An 18955-nucleotide genomic window follows, 5' to 3' on the forward strand; every position below is an offset into this window, starting at 1 on the left:
CATCCCTAGGAAGAAGAGCTGCACTTACTGAAATTCCTTCTTCTGTGCATCTATTAAAGGTACAGGAGACCTGTCCTCTTTTCCATTTGGCAGCCCTACCTACATCGAGTACATCTATTGGGGCTACATAGAATATATCTATTGGGCCTTCGAGTATTCAAGTATTGGAGCACATCATGTATGAATGTTCATATGATACCTTCAAATGATATACCCTATAAGCCTTTGTAATAGTGGAGGGCTAAAGCAAGACCCGCATGTTGTGTACTGTCTGTAGGTCCAAGCTGTCGTTAAGAAAATTTATAAACTGCTTTCCCACAAACTAAAGCAGTTTACATAGCATACGGAATGGGAACATGAGAAAAGGATTGGGAAAAGGTTTTGTGCCCCAAAGAGGCTAACAATCTAAACAAAAAACAGGGAGATACCAGCAATGGCCACTGGAGGGGTGTTGTGCTGGCTTGAATAGTTGCTCTCCCCCTCCTAAATACAAGAGCACCACCCACTCTGATAGAGGCATCTTTGCCTATATAGTAAGTGTGGGTGCAAAGTTCTCTTGTGTCATATTGAACTGGGTTTTCAGGGTGTTTTCTCCCAAACTTGCATGTTGTAGAGTACTTGTGCACACCTTCCACTCACTTCAGTAAGGATCGGATGGGGGCAGAGAATCTTCATGTGGATAAAGTCCAAATTATTTATTGGAAAAAAGAGCTGTCTTATCCATCAGCAAACGCAGAGCAAGATGCACAAATCATAAGAGACACAGATCATGAGTCTGCAGACTTCATTTTTATTCCAGTAAGAAAAATGCTTCTTGTTTGAAAGTCAGTGAGCATGTACATGCTCGGAAATTGTTTACCATGTTTCAGAAACACAAACATAAGGCTGCACTAAGCTTGATCAGCCAAGTCTGACTGTATTCTCTCTAATACAGCATAGTCTGCAAGCAGCATGAAAGTATAATTTGCAGATGCCATTGGGAAAAGAAGATGAGCCTTTCTAGTCATTAAGAAGCTTCTTTCTTCCACTTTAAAACGGAAGCCTACAAAAGAAATAGAAAACATTTCAGTCGAAGGCAGAAAATGTCTGCCAGCATCCTGGTGACATGCAGAAACAGTGATACCATTATCTTCTACTTTGTAAAGCAGAAACCAGCTGCTTTGGAAGCACACTAGAGTACCCTGTTTGATTATTTCCATTTTGGATCACAATCTTAAGCATAGCAATGTCCAGGCTTCACACTGAGCACTCTGGTATGTGTGAAAACCTAATCACAGATAGCCTTGCTATAAAATAAAGCCAAACCTTTTGCACATCATTAGTGCAAAATGACTGACAGATCTGATCCATTGGCCAAAATCTATCTGGATGCCCTCCTATGCAAGCCCACTGAAATGAATGAGAATGTAGAGCAGTACTGCACTTTTTCTCAACTCCCATGCATTTCAAGGGGATCAAGTGAAATAGCATCAACTGGATTTGAGGACAGGTCCTAAAGGATACTACCTGTATGTTTAGTTTTCAGTGCTCCTTCTGGATGTGCTGTCTCCTACACACCTACAGACTTACTCAACTGACTGATCCAGACAATATTGCCTCCCAGCTATGTATTCTGTGTTGCCAGATTATTGATAATTTTCTGGTTTTGCAGTCCCAGGCAGCCACCAAACCTCCTGTTAATCAAACCTCTGGGTAGTCATCATAATGGGATAGTGATCAGCACTTGATTGGGTAAATCAGTGTTCTAGGGAAGGCCTTCACAACATATGACCCACAAAGTCAAACACAGCCCACCAACCATGAGGGACAGAACCCGCCCCCCTATGTTTATCTATGGGCAATTTTTTCTTCATTTCATTCCTGCTGAAGAGGTCTCTGCCAATCAGGGATCATGTACTGGATGTCATGACATCAGGACACTACGGGCTGGTTCACAGGATTAAAACTATAAGGCCATTCACACGTAATACAAAAGCAGAGTTGAAGGGACCTCAGGCTGAAATTTTTGTAAGTCCAAATGCGTGCAACCACAGTTCAGACCTAAAAGTGGCCTGAGGTTTTCCTTCCGAGACTCTGATTTGTACCACGGGTTTGTAGTGAGTTCTGCTGCCGCTACCTGCAGTTTGGCAGTGCCTGTATTACACTGCAATCCCACTCTGTTGCAGCCAGAGTTGAGGGAGGAAGCTCCTCCCTTGCTTCGGCTGCGATTGGCTGCCAGGGCTGTCCTTCAGTCAAGAAGGAAACCCATGCAGCCAATTTCCCCTCTTCCCTGCAGTCTTCTTGACTGCAAAAACCACTCTGTCCATTATGTGTGAACGTGGACAGGAGTGTGTGTGTGTGTGTGTGTGTGTGTGGGTGGGTGGGTGCGGGCGGGCGGGGGGAGCGGAACCATGGGTCCACTGGACCTGCGCTTCCACGCTATGTGAGACTGTAGCTCATGTCTCTTAAACATTAAATCCTAGATCTGTGTGGCATGCACACTCCCAGTTTCCAGTGGGAAACCCAGAAATTTCCAGCAATGTTGGATTGCCAATCCAACACATGCCAATTTGATATTTACCGAACATCAATAGCTGAAGATCTGATTTTAGATTATCAAAGTTAGGTAAATGTTGGGTTGGCACAATGTCAATCTGACACTGCTGAAAATTTCTGGGTGCACATGTCCAGAAGTCAGGAGTCCATGCACTATGCGAATCTAGAATTTAACATTTAACCGATATTATCTTAATCATGTGAACTAGCCCTATCTAGGAATGAGATTTGGCTATTTGCTGGCATCACGAAATGCAAATTAAGTCCATTTAGAAAGAAAACAATGCTTCTAGTATAGGGTCAATCAGGAGTCACAAATGATCAGGGTTTCACTTTCACAGCCCTTTTGCAACGATATACACACACACACACACACACACACACATATATAGAAAGAGAGAGAGAGAAAGAGACACACACACACACTCCAAACATGGGGGCAGAATATGATTCTGACAAAGGTTTGGCTCACCCCCACCTGAGATAACATCCTTAAAAAATGGAAGCTTCACTGCAAGCACCTTGTGTCATTGCTCAGCACAAATACCCATTTTGGATTGCAGAATCTTATTTTTGCATCCTTAATAAGCTTTCAAGGCCTTCAAATAGATTTAGACAAGGGTTGGTGCAGGGAAAAAAGGATAGAGTTGGGGGTAATTTAGTAATCCCAGGAGGTTCCCCTGAACATAGGAGGGTTTTTTTAAAACATATGTATTAATTTTAATGGGAGGTGCACAGGAATATCACCACTAAACTGAATGGTAGCTGTACAATACTGCTCTTGTATGGCTCTCATTAACATATGGGGCTTACACAGGAAAACTTCCAAGTGGTTTGTGCCCATTGTTTTCTGTTACATATATAGCACATTCTCATGCTCATATAATGCCACAGACTTGCCTGAGTACAGGTGTTGATAATGGAAGAGCTTATCGATCATAGCTAAATAATCCATATATACCTGTTGCTCTTTTGTCCATAAAGTTATTGAAATTCTAGTTAGTTTCCAATGAGATGCCCTATTAGCAATCAGTCAAAATGTATGTTCAACAGTGAATGTAGAGGTTAAAAAAACCTCTCAATTATTCCACTAACCCAAACCCTCTCTGAGTTCATTCTGGCTCTGGCAATGTTATTGTTACCATGGTTCTGATATTTTAAAAGCAGTGTTTTATCTTGAGAGACAAAGGTGCAAAATATTGATAACTAAAAAGGCTACGTATTTTTGTCTCCAATCACAGGTGCTAGTTTATTGATGACTTTGTTACAGGCATGTTGATTCATTAAGATACATTTGTTGGCAAGTTTCTATTGATATGTAAAAGCAACACAGGTAACTAGATATCAATATTTTCTTGCATCTATATATCCTTAATGATGCAGCCAAATGGCTGTGAGTTAAAAATGCACTTCATCAACAACAGAGCCAGCATGGTGTAGTGGTTAGAGTGCTGGACTAGGACTGGGGAGACCCGAGTTCAAATCCCCATTCAGCCATGAAACTAGTTGGGTGACTCTAGGCCAGTCACTTCTCTCTCAGCCTAACCTACTTCACAGGGTTGTTGTGAAAAAGAAACTCAAGTATGTAGCACACCGCTCTGGGCTCCTTGGAGGAAGAGTGGGATATAAATGTAATAATAATAATAATAATAATAATAAAAACTATCATAACAAAGCAGGCTGGATGAAAGAGGTCGAAAAAAGTAACCAACAAATGCAAGATCTAATAATAACACCAGAATTAATAAGTGAAAGAGCAAAGAAAATTAAAAATTGGACTGCGCCAGGCGACGATGAACTGCATGGCTTTTGGCTTAAACACCTAACAAGCCTTCATAAACAACTATCAAAACAGTTCCATGGAATTTTGCAAGGAGGTGATATTGAACAATGGCTAACAACTGGGAAAACTCATCTCATAATGAAAGACCCAGCAAAAGGTGTAGTTCCAAGTAATTACAGACCAATAACCTGCCTGCCAACCATGTTCAAATTATTAACTGGAATAATAGCAGATGAAGTGATGCAACACTTATTAACTAACAAACAGCTTCCAGTTGAACAGAAAGGAAATTGCCCATACATGAGAGGCACAAAAGACCAGCTGCTGATTGACAAAATGATTTTAGAAAATTGCAAGAGAATAAAAACCAATCTAAGTGTTGCATGGATTGACTACAAGAAAGCCTTCGATTCATTGCCTCACACATGGATACTAAAATGTTTAGAAACAACTGGTGTCAGCAAAAACATTCAGATATTTATTTTAAAAAGCAATGAGCATGTGGAGTACACAGTTAACAATCAATGGCGAGACACTTGGACAGGTTAGCATTAGAAGAGGCATTTTCCAAGGGGACTCACTATCCCTCTGTTGTTTGTAATCGCCATGACTCCACTTTCACAAATACTAAACAAAACAGGCCTTGGATACCAAACATCTAAAACATCAAGTCAAATCAACCATCTGCTGTACATGGACGATCTGAAGTTGTATGGAAAGTCCCAGTCAGAAATCGAATCACTGCTAAACACTGTCCGTATATTCAGTAGCGATATAGCAATGGAGTTTGGACTAGACAAGTGTGCTGCATTAATAATGACGCACACCAGTGCCGCTAAATTGAATGCCACTCGATCTTCCATGGCAATCAGGAAATTTTTCTGGGCACAAGGTGGTGGCTATATTCCGGCAGCTAATAAAGCCTTTCAGGCTAAAGTGATACCTCAGCTGCTATATGGGATTCAGGTTAGACCACCAAAAGACTTACAAGCTTTAGAAAAAGTACAATCGGGCTTTCTGAGATCACTACTGGGGGTACCAAAATGTGTCCCGAACTCCTTAATACGGCTGGAGATTGGGCTATGGAAATTGGAGACCAGGGCCTGGCTGCTCATAATCCTGTATTGGATTAAGACTTATCTTCACCCGGCAGGACTTATACCTCATCTCCTAGCCGCTACCCCACAACCCCGTTGGTGTATGATGGTTGAGGAAAGACTCCGGAAGATGGGCTTCTGCCCAGTACAATTGTTAGAACAGGGCAAGTCAACAGCAAGATCCCTAGTCAAACAAAGGCTTAGGGACATAAATTTCCAGGAGGAAAGGGCCTCCGTAAATAGGCCGCTACAATTCCTAAGCACTAAGAAAGACTGGGTCACAGCCTCTTATTTCTATACAATCTATTCACCAAAGCTGCGCTGGGCGTTTACAAGAGCTCGCTTGAATGCTTTACCCTCAGCGATGCTAGTAGGGAAATTTGAGAGAAAACCCTATGAGGAGAGACTATGCCTTTGCGGAGCTGCTCCCAAAACACTGACGCATTTACTGTTACACTGCCCACTTTATACAGATGAAAGAGATTTATTTTTATCTCAGTATCTGAAAGATCTCCAAAGCCACTCAGTGGAGACAATTCTTATATGCTTATTAGAAGACAGGGACCCAACAATATCCCTGGCGGTTGCTAAATTTTGTTACACATTGACCAAACTAAGAGAAGCTAGAGCACAGCAATTGGTTACTGTCAAAGATTCCTGATTTTATATATTTGATGACATTTTAGACTTTGTCTCCATTATTTTCTTTTTACTGTGTATATTCTGTGTATATTGATGTTTGATCTAAGATCGTAAATAAACAACTAACTAACTATTTTAAAAAGCAATGAGCACGTGGAGTACATAGTTAAAAATCAATGGTGAGACACTTGGACAGGTTAGCATTAGAAGAGGTATTTTCCAAGGGGACTCACTATCCCCTCTGTTGTTTGTAATCGCCATGACCCCACTTTCACAAATACTAAACAAAACAGGCCTCGGATATCAAACATCTAAAACATCAAGTAAAATCAACCATTTGCTGTACATGGACGATCTATAGTTGTATGGAAAGTCCCAGTCAGAAATTGAATCACTGCTAAACACTGTCCGTATATTCAGTAGCGATATAGCAATGGAGTTTGGACTAGACAAGTGTGCTGCATTAATAATGAACAGAGGGAAAATAAGAAAAACAGAAGGAATAGAACTAGCCAATGGAAGCAAGATAAAGAACCTGGAAGAGAAAGAACGTTACAAATACTTGGGCATTCTCCAGGCTGATAACATTGCAGACACTGAAGTTAAAAGAAAAATTGGAAGTGAGTACATCAGGAGAGTTAGAAAAATCCTCAAGTCCAAACTCAATGGCAGGAACACCATACAAGCCATAAAGACCTGGGCTATACCTGTTATCAGATACACTGCAGGAATAATAGACTGGACCCAGGCAGAGCTAGAGACGCTAGATCGTAAGACCAGGAAAATCATGACCATCAATCATGCTCTGCACCCCCGCAATGATGTAGATAAGCTATACCTCCCTAGCAGCTCAGGTGGAAGAGGGATGCTACAAGTCCATCAAACAGTAGAAGAGGAGAAAAGAGGCCTTGAAGAATATATCAAGGACAGTGAAGAAGATGCACTTCAAATGGTCAATAATGCGAAACTATTCAACACCAATGAAACAAAGCAGGCCTACAAGAAAGAACAAGTCAAGAACCGAGCAGAAAAATGGAAAAATAAGCCTCTGCATGGTCAATATTTGCACAATCTAAGTGGAAAATCAGACATCACCAAGACCTGGCAATGGCTTAAGAATGGCAACTTGAAGAAAGAAACAGAGGGTTTCATACTGGCTGCACAAGAACAGGCACTAAGAACAAATGCAATAAGAGCAAAAGTCAAAAAATCCACCACAAACAGCAAGTGTCGCCTTTGTAAAGAAGCAGATGAAATAGTGGACCACCTAAGCTGTTGTAAAAAGATCGCACAGATGGACTACAAACAAAGGCATGACAAGGTAGCAGGGATGGAACATTGCAAAAAATACAAGCTACCTATAGCCAAAAATTGGTGGGACCATAAAATTGAAAAAGTTGTCGAAAACGAAGATGCAAAAATATTACGGGACTTCCGACTACAAACAGACAAACATCTGCCACACAATACACCAGATATAACTGTAGTCGAGAAGAAAGAAAAACAAGTTAAAATAATCACCATAGCAATACCAGGGGATAGCAGAATAGAAGAAAAAGAAATAGAAAAAACAACAAAATACAAAGATCTACAAATTGAAATTGAAAGGCTGTGGCAGAAAAAGACCAAAATAATCCCAGTGGTCATTGGTGCCCTGGGTGCAGTTCCAAAAGACCTTGAAGAGCACCTCAACACCACAGGGGCCACAGAAATCACCATCAGCCAATTATAAAAAGCAGCTTTACTGGGAACAGCCTATATTCTGCGATGATATCTATAATAACAACATTGACAATAAAATTCAACCATCCTAGGTCCATGGGAAGGACTCAATGTCTGGATAAAACAAATCAGTCAATAACACCTGTCTAACTGTGTAAACAAGAAATAATAATAACAGCAACATTTAATGCAAGGATTCCCAGCTTTGGATCCCCAGATTTTGTTGGTCTACAACTTCCATCTTCCTTGTCCTTTAGCCATTATGGCTGGGGGTAATTGGAGTTGTAGTCCCAGTATTTAAAAGTATTGAAACCTAAATGGGTTTCACCAATACATCTGATATTTCAAAAGTAACCCAAAACAATGTTATCATACAATAGAAAAACACTGATACCTAAAAGATGTACATGATGTGAACCTCTATATATGCTATAGGACTCGCAGACAGTATATTAACAACATTTAATAGAATAACTTAGCTAAAATAGCAATATAAAACAGCAAACAAAAAATAAGCATAATTAATATACATATCAATCAGAACCGGAGTACAAGCAATTGCTATGTGTTATAAACACATAGCAATTGATGTCCGGTGATGTCCGGTGACAGTTTTCAACAGTTTCCCCTCTTCCTGCACTCCCTACAACCCCTCCTACACTCGTCTAGATGGGGTTCTTCCTCCATTCTGAACCTTGAGTGGATCAGTCATAGGAACATAGGAAGCTGCCATATACTGAGTCAGACCATTGGTCTATCTAGCTCAGTATTGTCTTCACAGACTGGCAGTGGCTTCTCCAAGGTTGGCATCTCTATAAGCCCTATCTTGGAGATACCAGGGAGGGAACTTGGAACCTTCTGCTCTTCTCCATACCCTAAGAGGAATAACTTACAGTGCTCACACATCAAGTCTCTCATTCAAATGCAACCAGGGCAGACCCTGCTTAGCTAAGTTCCAGTTTGTGACTCCTGAGGATGTGGACATGTTGCTTGGAATGGTGTGGCTTACCACCTGCCCTCTTGATCCTTGCCCGACATAGCTTATACTATCTGGCAGGGAGGTGTTGTAGAGGGCCTGGTAAAGATTATAAATGCTTCTCTGAGGGAGAGCAGGATGCCTCCTTGTCTTAAGGAGGCAATCATTACACCGCTTCTGAAGAAGCTTGCCTTGGATCCCTCAGAGCTGATCAACTACAGGCCTGTCTCCAACCTTCCATGTTTGGACAAGGTGATTGGGAAGGTGGTGGCCTGTCTGCTCCAGGTGGTCTTGGAGGAAACTGATTCTCTAGACCAGGGTTTCTTAACCTTAGGCCCCCAGATGTTGTTGGACTACTACTCCCATCATCCTCAGCCACAAAGGCCATGTTTGGGGATGATGGGAGTTGTTGTCCTACAACATCTGGGGGCCCAAGTTTAAGGAACCCTGATCTAGACCAGTGTTTTTCTCAACGTTTTTGGAGTCATGGACCGGTACATTATTCGTGCATAGTTTCCCAGATGAGCAGTTAGTAAGGGGATCATCCCCCTCACCCCAACTCCACACCCAGGCACCCCCCCAAAAAACAATTTTGGGCAGCTATCCGGAGCTCATTTCCAGACAGCCCTTGTTGCTGGATATCGTTCATTTCAAGGAAGCGAAATGAACGTTATCCAGCAGCGAGGGCTGTCTGGGAATAAGCTCTGCAGAGCTCCCGCCGGCCCCTGCAAGCCTGATTTTTTTTTTTTTTTTTTTGCAGGGGGTGATTTTTATTAGTGATGCTTCATGGCCCCAACAGCTCATGGACCCAACACCTTGCGGACCGGCACCAGTCCGCTGACCAGTGGGTTGAAAAACACTGATCTAGACCCATTTCAAACTGGCTTTTGGGCAGGCTATGGAGTGGGCTATTTGGGCGGGCTATGACTGCCTTGGTCGGCCTGATGGATGATCTCCAATGGGGAACTGACAGAGGAAGTGTGACTTTGTTGGTCCTTTTGGATCTCTTGGCAGCTTTCAATACTATTGACCATAGTATCCTTCTGGAATGTCTGAGGGGATTGGGGGTGGGAGGCACTGCTTTGCAGTGGTTCCACTCCTACCTCATGGGCAGATTCCAGGTAGTGTCTCTTGGAGAATGTTGTTCTTTCCTATGGTGTCCCTCAGGGCTCCGTATTGTCTCTGATGTTGTTTAACATCTACATGAAACCGCTGGGAGAGATCATCAGGGGTTTTGGTGCAGGGTGTTATCAATATGCTGATGCCACTCAAATCAATTTCTCCATGTCAACATCAGAAGACATAACCTCCCTAAATGCCTGCCTGGAGGCAGTAATAGGCTGGATGAGGGATAACAAACTGAGGCTGAATCCAGATAAGACCGAGGTATGTATTGTGCAGGGTCGAAACTCAGGAGACGATTTTGATCTGCCGGTTCTGGATGTGGTCACTCTCCCCCAGAAGGAACAGGTACACAGTCTGGGGGTGCTTCTGGATCCGAACCTCTTCCTGGGGTCCCAGGTTGAGGCAGTGGCCAGAGGTGCTTTTTATCAGCTCCAACTGATAAGCCATCTGCGTCTGTTTCTTGGGATGAACGACCTCAAAACAGTGGTACATCTGCTGGTAACCTCTAGGCTGGATTACTGCAATGTGCTCTATGTGGGGCTGCTTTTGTACGTAGTCCGGAAACTGCAGATGGTTCAGAACGTGGCAGTGAGTTTGGTCTCTGGGTCATCTAGGAGAGACCATATTACTCCTGTGTTGAAGGAATTGCATTGACTACCGATACTTTCCCGGGGAAAATACAAGGTGCTGTTAATTACCTCTAAAGCCCTAAACAGCTTAGGCCCTGGGTATTTGAAAACTTCTTCTTCACCACAAGCCCCACTGCCTGCTAAGATCATCTGGAGAGGTTCGCCTGTGTCTGCGGCCAACTTGTCTGGGGGCTGATCGGGAATAGGCCTTCTCCATTGCTGCCCCTGGACTTTGGAATGTGCTCCCTGTTGAAATAAGAGCCTCCCCATCTCTGGCAACTTTTAAAAAGGCACTGAAGACACATTTATTCACCCAGGCTTTTAATTAGATTTAAATAATTTTAATACTGGCTTCTAAATGTTTTTAATCTTTTAAATGATTTTAATTGTAAACTGCCCAGAGACCCAAGTTTTGGGCAGTATAGAAATATTGTAAATAAATAAAACTAAATAAGGGGACAAGTCATGCTTGCTACCACAAGACCAGCTCTCCTCTCCAGTCCTTGGATGTACACATCAGAATGCACCCAGGGCTGGTCCAAGGATTCCTGGCGCCACAGGTGAAGCCTGGCTTCGGTGCCCCCCATCCCCTTCAGCCATGCAGGCACCTCCACTCCATTCACCCATATGGGCAGTTGCCTCCCATCATCCAAGTGGGTGTGCAAGTAGGTGGGCAGTCAGTCTCCATTGTCCAAGCTGTTGGGTGCCTGGGTGGGCATTCCCCCATTCGAGCGGACAGGCAGTCCGTGTCACCCTTGCACCTCCCCACTTTCTTCCTCCACGCTCTGCTGTCTTCACCTGCTGGGCATCTGGCCTGTCATGGCATGTTATAATGATGTCACTGTGCAACATGGCAAGATGATTATAATGCACTGTGGCAGTCCAGCTGCCCAGAAGCAGTCAGCAGTGGCAGGAGCAGTGGGCAGAGGCAGCAAGGAGAGCAAGTGGGTGGCTGGGTGGGTGACACGGATAGGAGTGCCTGCCTGGTCACTCACCTGCTCACTAGCTCCAATTGGAATCTGCCCATGGGGGGAAATGAGGCAGGGGCACAACAGTGCACCCCACAGGTTGCCACTACAGGTGGCTGCCTAGGTCTGCCTAGCAGCTGGACCAGTCTTGCTTTTGGCTTGCAGGGTGGCATGTGACCAAAGCCATCAGCGCCCCTCCGTGCTTGACACCCTAGGCAACCACCTAGTTCGCTTAGTAGCAAATGCACCTGGTTCAGATGCTTTCTGATACTGACAGGGGCTTCTGATTTCCATGTTATGGCAGGAAATGGAACCAGTATTGGACAAACAGTGAACCACTGCTAGGTGACAAGCAGCACCACACAAAGTTTCCAGGCACCACAAGTTCCTGTGAAAGAGAAACACAAACCTCATTGCTCATTTGCACTTTGGTGCCCTGTCAATTCAGTCATCTGCATTTGAGCCAAAAACGCTCCGAACAGTCCCCCAGGATGGCTGTTCAGAACAGAATCCATCACGAACTGGTGCAGAAACCTTCATTTGTAATTCAAAGTACAGTATAAACAATTCAGATTTCCATGAAGGTGATTTTTCATTCAGGGGATGCTCTAGCCACCGGGGAAAGCTCTGGAAAGATAAAATGCTGTTCAATTATAAAATTTGCCTATGGCATGGGCCTTTTCTATGCATTTCACTCTCCCCAGAGAAGTTTCTACAAGGTTTGTTTGTCTGTTTGTTTTGTTTGGCTTCTAACTAATCTCAGGAACCTCATTTGTAACATTCTACAAGCTTCCAAAGGCAAATGTAATTTTAAAAAAAGGGGAGAGACAAAGTGGAAATGCTGAGTCCGTCAACATAAATTATTGACAGTGCCTTAACTTAACTTACTCATCAGGATTCACTGTTAATGATCTGTGGATTCTAGTTTTAAATTTGCTACAGGGTGCAGGAAGCATGCAACTTGAATCCCTGCATTCAGAAGGATTTCCCTTCAACGTGATCTTTCCAAATCTCTGATATTCTGTTAAATGCCACAGCTCTTGAAAAATGAGACTGTCAGTCACTGGATGTGTTCATCCACGGGACAGCTGTTTGTACAGGAAACATGAGTCAGAATTCTAATCACGAGCCAATGACTTGGTGTTTCAGATTATCTTTTGTCTTACATTGGGCCAGATTAGTCAATATTTCATCTGCCAGTCTCACCGCACACTATCAGGATGTGTATATGCCATGAGTACACATATTCTTCCCACCTCCCAGCATGCCGGGGAGGGTGCCTTTCCTTAATCACAAAAGGCAGAGGCCAGGGACGTTGGACTGGCAAGAAGTGGTGGGGTATATTTCTTACCATTCCAGCTTTGCCTCCCTTGTGTTTTCAAATAGGCAGAGGACAGGATACGGAGAGGAAGAAGAGCAACAGTATCGGGTGCTCTCCCACACACATACCAGATAGGGGAAAGAGGGGTTTCACTATCCCTGCACGGATTGGACTGGGGACTCCCAATCAGACCCTTAAAGTCTTTGCAAGACTCCATACATAGAGGGAAGGCCTTCAGAGGAAGAACTTCAAAGCCTTCAAAGGGAGGCTGCCAGTAGCCCTTCCTCCCTTCCCCATGTTCTTGCAAAGTCTTGCACAAGTTGGATTTGGCCATTGCCAGCCCTTGCAAAGAGCACAAGCAGAGGAGAGAAGTCGCCATCAGTTTCCCATCCTGAGCTTGCTCCCCTTACAAATTGCCTGGAGACTGCAGCTAGGACAGGTGTGGCTTTAGGGCAGCATCCTGTCCTGGTCCTCCTCCCTTTGTAAATCTTAGAAAGGGTGCCCAGGGCAAGGAGAAGAAGCTGCTGGAAGCAGGCTCCTCTCCTCAACTTGTGCCCCCTTTAAATGCTGGAGGGGTATGGCCCTGGCCTTGAGGAGGAGAGTGAGGTTGGGGTGAGGTAGCATATGGCACTGGTGCCCCAATATCGCCTCTGGTGCCCCAGTACTTTGGGCTGCCCCTGGTCTGAACTGTCCCAGTGTTAATAATCTCCAAGTGTTAAGCCGGAGTTGGTGTATTCAGAAGCGGAGGGAGGCTGGTGGTGGCTCCCTGGCCCTGGCCCCCACATCTGATGCTCTGTTTGGGAGGGAAATCAACCCCACTGCATTGGCAGCAAGGCCAGGAGCAGCTCTCCTTGCCTTTAAAACGCAGGGAGAGTCACTCCAGACGTGCTGCCAATGCAGCATGATCTCATTTCGGGCCCAAATTGGGCTGCACAGCCCCACATGGGAGAGAAATAACGCCCCCTGCATCTGACATCAGACACAGGGGCATGTCTGGGGCTGTGAGGCATGGCCCCTGGGGGTGGCAGCCCAGGTTCTTTGAACCCGTTCGGCCAATGGTGGCTCCATCCCCAGGTATATTCCAGGTATTTATTATTAATTATTAATTAATTAATTATTAGATTTATATACCACCCTTCCAAAATGGCTCAGGGCAGTTTAAAACACGATAAAAACAATTAAAACAAGTTAACAGTTAAAATCAAACTATAAAAACAGAATAAAACCAATTAAACAATTTAAACAGCTAAAAAAACCCTTGAAATCAGGGCTGCAATTTAAAACAATTTAAAGCAGTTTGTCAATCATTTAAAAACCCTGGAAGGCCAGGCCAAACAGATAGGTTTTAAGGTTTTAAGGACAGTAATGATCTCAAATTATGAATTTGTGCCGGAAGTGCATTCCACAGCTCAGGAGCTGATACAGAGAAGGCCCGCCTCTGCGTCAACACCAGACAAACCAGTGGCAACTGGAGACAGACCTCCTCAGATGACCTTAACTTGTGGTGGGGATCATGTAGAAGAAGGTGCTCTCTAAGATAACTCAGTCCTAAGCCATTCAGGGCTTTAAAGGTAATAACCAGCACTTTGTATTTTGCCCAGAAACATGGGGGTGGTGGGCACCCTCGCTCTGGGCCACCCCAGCACCCCCCAAGTGCCATTATGGGGCTGCTGAAACCTCCATTCTTCCCTATGGAGCAAAACCTTAAAGCCACTTGTGGTTTGCTGGGTTGGCCCAGAGTGAGTGGTTAGCACAGAGGGCGCTAACCACCCCTATGGGTTGCTAACCCATGGGGTACTGGGTTTTGTTGTTTCTGAAGTGTTCTGAGTGTAGATTCTTTGGTAGCATATAAGATTTTCAATGACAAACCATGAATCCACTCTCATTGCTAACCTTAAAGACACATAAACTTCAAACATCACTTAAAAATCAGCCCTTTGCCCAATTCTTTTCAAATAATTCTGATAGCTTCCTTGCCCACCTTGGGAACTACCACCCACCACACTCTGCTCTAGGCTACCCCTTTGCCCCCGATGTGAAGCTATACATTTGCTGCGATCCTCATTATTCCCTATGAGGAATTCCAAAATACTTTTAGAATTCACCAATAATCAGAAGAGTGTCCGATTGCCTTGGGGTTTTGTGGGTGGTAGGCACCCCTGGGATTTGAAACCATGTCTGTTGGGTTCAAGTCTAATATGCTATTCTCTACATTGTCTTATTGACATACAATTTTGTCAATCCAAACCTAAAGTGCATTAGATGGGGACATTGAAAACTGTCATTGGACATCAACTTGTGGAATTCCCTGCCCCAAGATGTGGTGACAGCCAACAACCTGGATGGCTTTAAGAGGGGTTTGGATAACTTCATGGAGGAGAGGTCTATCAATGGCTACTAGTCGGAGGTCTGTGGACCACCTCCAGCCTTGAAGCCAGGATGCCTCCGAGTACCAGTTGCAGGGGAGTAACAGCAGGAGAGTGGGCATGCCCTTAGCTCCTGTCTGTGGGCTTCCCAGAGGCATCTGGTGGGCCACTGTTTGAAACAGGATGCTGGACTAGATAGGCCTTGGGCCTGATCCAGCAGCGCTATTCTTATGTTCTTAAAAAGCTCAGATATATGGGGGAGGCAGTGCTAGGATCGGCCTCAATCTTGGCGATGCACATGAGCAGCCCTATCCAGGTAGGAGTGGCCTAACCTGGGTAGGGCTACTCGTGTGCAAAGTCTCACAATATAATCGTTGCTTATCATGCCAATTGGGTTGCTACTATACATATACAGATATGTGTGCAATATGACACATATCTGAGAGCTGATGCAACTTAATGACTATTGGTGAAGAGTGTGAGCTATGAGCCAGGATGTCTTCAGTTCAAATCTTGCTTCATTAACCATTTTCTCTCAACTTCCCTGTCTGAACTATGTGGAAAAGAATACTGGTTTATTTTACAGGGGTGTTGTAAGAGTGATTGAGATAACACACGCAAAGCAGTTTGAACATCTGAAGTGTACTAGCATTATGCAAAGAATATTAAAGGAAACATGAGGTAACTTACAGTTAATAACACGTTGTTTGAAGGAACAGAGGCTGACATACTGCACAATGTTACATAGTGGTGGAATGTAATGATTGTGCAAGAGTGCTATTGCATAAGTGAAAAATTGCACAAATGAAATTGTGTGACAATGACATCATTATACATAATTTTCCCACTTACATTCCACCACGTGTGTAACACTGCACAGTATGTCAGTCATGAAGTTTAGTGGATTGGACCCCCACACACAATATCATGTAAAGCCTGTTGACTGCTGTAGAAACAGATCACCAATATGCATAATCCAAGGAGCTGAAGGATTGCAGAAATCAGGGGAAAGTGCATGCACATTTTTAGGCATGACCACTCGGCCCATAGAGCATTTGTGTGATGGTTGTAATGCAGGCCTGAGCAACTTCAGCCCTCCAGTTGTTTTGTACTACAACTCCCATCATCCCCAACCACAATGGCCAATAGCCAGGAATGATGGGAAATTGTGATCCAGCATGTGCAGGAGGGCTGAAGTTGTGCAGCCCTGCTGCAATGTATATACATTACACACCATATCATTATGGAGTCCACATCATTATCGAGTCCCACACTATATCATTAACACTCCTCCCCCGCCCCTGCACCCCAAAGTCAAATGTCTGAAGTGGGTCAATATTGTTAGCAAAAACCACTCAATGTTTAACCTCTTTGTTAGGGTTGTGCATATTGGGTTTTTTCAGTTTTGTTTTTGTTCAAAATCAGCCAATCTGAAACACCCCCAATTTTGTTCTTTGTTCGAAATCGCAAAATCCGATTCCGAAATGTTTGGGATCTTTAAAAATGGCCCCGGGCAAAACTAGAGGGTAGGGGTGGTAATGCCCAATGGGTGGAAGCTACCACCCAAATTGGAATTGGGCAAAGGGCTGATTTTTGGTGAATTTTTGAATTTATTTTCTCATAGGGAATAATGGAGGTTTCCGCAAAAGTATAGCTTCACGTTATGGGGAAAGGGGTGGCCCAGAGCAGAGTAAGGTGGCTGGTAGTGCCCAGTGGGGGCAAGGAAGCTGCCAGAATTATTTCAAAGGAATTGGGCAGAGGGCTGATTTTTAAAGATTTAATGGAGTTTACACATCTTTAAAGTTCTTCCCCATAGGGAATTATGGAGGTTTCAGCAGCCCCATAACTACACTTGGAGGGCACTGGGTTGTCCCAGAGCAAGTGGTGGTGTAGAGCACATAGGGTGCCAACCAACCCCAGGGTTTGCTAATCCACGGGGCACTGGGTTCTGTTGTTTCTGAGATGTTTTGAGTGTAGATTCTCTGGTAGCATATGAGAGTGAATTCATGGTTTGTTGTTGAAAATCACCCTTTCTGCCCTGAATCCATCCCAAATAACATCAACATCACACATCATCAACAACAGCAGAGCTATGCAAAGAACCAGGCAGATTTCCAAAGGCCATGAACACCCTCCCCACACCAGAAATGCAACTGGTCTACACACAACAACAATGAAATGCACTCTGCCCCACGCTGTATGCAAACTGCCTCACTGGCCAATGAGGGTAAATTTTACCTTTAAATTTCCTTAAAAGGAATAAGGAGACAATTGCCAGCAAATCAGCCCATGCTTTCGCTGGCCAATCTGCAAGCTGGAACGGCTGGAAATTCAAACAGATGTCAAAATTCAAAATGGAGACTGAAGGAGAAAGACTTCTCACGATTGCAAAATGGAGTTCCAAAACAGCTGAAACAACAAAACGTTTTGTATCCGAAACAGGGACATTTTGTTTCGGCTACAAAATTTTCTGTTTTGAGCATTGGGTGTTTTGTTTTGGCTACAAAACAGCCAAAATGGCCTGTTCTGAGCACAAAACGTTTTGTATCCGAAATGCACACCCCTCCTTTTTGTACATTAAGAACTGCTCTGTTCATAATATTGTTAACCCTTTATTTTAAAATTTGAATCTCAGTGAAAATGGATTAGTACTGCAAACCACTCCTTAAAGACTAAGTAGTATCAGACTTCTGTCCTTTTGCAATATTGTCAGATATTCTTTTGGGGTGAACCAAATGTGAGAGAAGGGGTGAAACTGCTTCTGGACCAAGTACCAAGGCATCTTAAAGTGCCTCTGAGTCTCCCCAGATAGGAGCTTGTGCTCTGTGGATATAATTGTTCTGATTCTCCTCTTGCTTCATTTGTTGTGGACTCAGGAGTAAACCTATTGAATTCAGTGGTGTTTTGTTGATTTAAGCAAGGGGGGGATTAATATTTTATCAACCTCAACACAGCTCCATTGAACTCCCACCTTTGAAAAGTACAGGGATCTCGACATGTCATTTTTAGTTCTCAAAGAAGAAGTGGGAAAGACTGCGGGTTCTCTAAAAAGTCACAATAGGTGCCTCTGTCTTGACCTATTGAATCTATCACCACAAAATAAGTCTAAAGATATCAAAACACTTTGTGCACCAGTGCTAAAGGCTGCTGTGATCCCCCACTGTCATTAGATCTTGGTCAAGATGAGTCTCTGTTGCCTCCCAGCATTTTAGAAGTGGAGGAAGAGAAATCCTCTTGCCAACAGAAAATGTAAAAGCAATTCTAAATTCTGAAGAGAAAATGCAAAAGAAGATAATTGTGTGCTAACTGTGCCCAGATTAGCTAATTTGATAATTATCACAGAAATGTTCCCTCTCTTCATAATATTAAACACTGAGTGTTTACAATAGAGCTGTTCAAAGCAGAGAACATTCTGCTGTGGGAAACATTAATTAATTTTGTAAATGCGAGCTTTTAATTACTAGAGTGCTGTGCTTTTCTAACTGTCGGTATGACAGAAGATCTCTGCTCTCTGCTTGAGGAAGGAAGAGGGGTGATCTCGACCAAGGGAGCACATTCTATCCATTTATTTGTGAGATTTAACTGTAAGGCATCTTACAGTTAAATTCCATGCGGGGGAAAAAAGGATCACTGTGTTTATTCCACAGAATATCATTTAGCATTAGACTACCATACATGTCTAAAGGAAAACAATGCTTATAGTCTAAAGAAAATGAAAGCATTGTTACTTCTGAAGACTAAAATTTTAGGTGTGACAAGCAGAGTATAGTTCAAAATAGTAATAAATCTCT

At 43.6% G+C, this 18955-nt stretch overlaps 1 long non-coding RNA gene across 1 annotated transcript in view; it reads right to left on the reverse strand.

The window, feature by feature from the left end:
• Positions 1 to 872: 872 nt before the first annotated feature.
• LOC128326424 (uncharacterized) overlaps positions 873 to 18955 on the reverse strand; it is a 43650-nt gene continuing 25567 nt past the window's right edge. Inside the window, exon 3 of the long non-coding RNA XR_008308040.1 lies at positions 873 to 1042. This is a non-coding gene — a long non-coding RNA (uncharacterized LOC128326424). The remainder of the gene's footprint in view (positions 1043 to 18955) is intronic.

The sequence above is a fragment of the Hemicordylus capensis genome, chromosome 5, assembly GCF_027244095.1.
Source record: "Hemicordylus capensis ecotype Gifberg chromosome 5, rHemCap1.1.pri, whole genome shotgun sequence".
NCBI classification, from domain to species: Eukaryota; Metazoa; Chordata; class Lepidosauria; order Squamata; family Cordylidae; genus Hemicordylus; species Hemicordylus capensis.